This window comes from Chiloscyllium punctatum, chromosome 12 (assembly GCF_047496795.1).
Source record: "Chiloscyllium punctatum isolate Juve2018m chromosome 12, sChiPun1.3, whole genome shotgun sequence".
Taxonomy (NCBI): Eukaryota; Metazoa; Chordata; class Chondrichthyes; order Orectolobiformes; family Hemiscylliidae; genus Chiloscyllium; species Chiloscyllium punctatum.
In genome coordinates, this window is record NC_092750.1 from 36,717,988 (window position 1) to 36,720,065 (window position 2,078).

The window sequence follows — 2,078 nt, forward strand, 5'->3', positions numbered from 1 at the left end:
GCTCCAACGCGGACAAAATGACGTCGAGCTAGGCCCGTCGCAAAACCGTTATTCGACAAAAGGGGGAGGGGGCGGGGGAAGAATCCCATTTTACGTCCAAGGCTGCTGCATGTTGTATTGAGGTTCATGACTCTGAGGTAACCCAGTGTTTTTCGCAGGCGGAGACCAAATCACTAAATACATGGTACTAAAGGAGGTTGCTGCTGAGGCTCTCAGATTATCCATCGGAAATATTTATCCAACTACTCCCACTCTTGTGCTTTTGCCCCATGGCTCAGGAAAACGTGTCAAATATATATCCATTTGTCTTTTGAAAATTATTTAACGTAATCCTATAGCTGTTTAGACTCCTCATCTTGTCAACGATTATTTGGTCAATTCCCTTAAATCGGTATTCCCTGGTTGCCACCCTGCTGCCCATTCAACGTTATCCCTTATTTGCGTATACAACAATTAATAAACCCTTCAAGATATTGAACATTAAATACACCGGGAGCAGTTGAGCAGTCTAATCCCAGAAATGACTGGCTTTTCTACATAGAACATTATTACTGCTCAGTACAGGCTCTTCGGCCCTCTATGTTGCACCGACCTGTGGAACCAATGTGAAACCCATCTATCCGACACTATTCCATTTTCATCCGTATTTATCCAATGACTATTTAAATGCTCTAAAAGTTGGCGAGTCTACTCTTGTTGCAGGCAGTGCATTCCATGCCCCTAATACTCTCTGAGTCAAGAAACTACCTCTGGCATCTGTCCTATATCTATCAACCCTCAGTTTAAAGTAGTTTCCCTCATGATAGCCATCACCATCGGAGGAGAAATGCTCTCATTGTCCACCCTATCTAACCCTCTGATTATCTCATATGTCTCAATTAAGTCACCTCTCAAACATCTAACAAAAACAGCCTCAAGTCCCTCAGCCTTTCCTCATAAGACCTTCCCTCTATACCAGGCAATATCCTAGTAAATCTCCTCTGAACCCTTTCCAAAGCTTCCACATCCTTCCTACAATGTGGTGACCAGAACTGTACGCAGTACCCCAAATGCAGCTGCACCAGAGTTTTATACAGCTGCAGCATAACCCTGTGTCTCTGAAACAGTCCCTCTACCAATAAAAGCTAACACATCATATGCCTTCTTAACAATCCTGTCAATCTGGGTGGCAGCTTTGAGGGATCTATATACATGGACACTGAAATCTCTCTGCTCATCTACACTACCAAGAATCTTAACCTTAGCCCAGTACTCTTTATTCCTACTGTTCCTTCCAAAGTGAATCACCTCATATTTTTCTGCATTAAACACCATTTGCCACCTGTCACAAAGCTGGTCCTTTTTTTTCTAAAAGCTGTTCCTTTTCTCAGGGATACGGTGTCCTTGATTTTTTTCAGAGGGTTCGTTAAACAGTCTGGGATCCAAAACAACTGGTTTGGTACAGAGATGAAAGGGTTTACTGAGAGGCCTTTTTGATTATATGTAAACAGATGAGACTTTAGGCCAAAGCTTTTTATGTTGTAGAAGTGACCTGTATAATGAAAGGAGAATGGTCACTTCTAAAAGCTGAAGTCTTGTTTAAGTCAGTTGTGCAGCAGGAGCTGTGTGTGGCAACAGGCTGCTAAACTCTCTCTCTCTTCTGCCCTTCTAACTTCGACCTGTAAACCTCTATTTCAGTTTTACTCTATGTTTAAGGGATATGTCTATTGGGACTGTTGTGTATTTTTGGAACAGCATAGACTGTTTGGATAGACTGAGCTCTGTGGGTGTTCTATATTCTGTTCTTTGTGTTTCATTCCATCATTTTGTGAATAAATTTTTGTCTGTTTTAAAACCTGGTAATCAACCTAGCTAACTTACTCTGGGTAATTTTCACAGTACACTTAGCGAAACAAATAGCAAAGTTACGGTCTGGGCTGCCTGCTTAAGAATGTTTTGAATGGTCTGGCCTAGTCCATAACACACCTCTCTTCCTTCTTTATAAGGAAACTTGGACTTTTACCTGCGGAAAACAAAAAGAATGAGGAGATTTGATTGACACATATAGGACAATAAGGTGTTTTGACAGGATAGTTGAG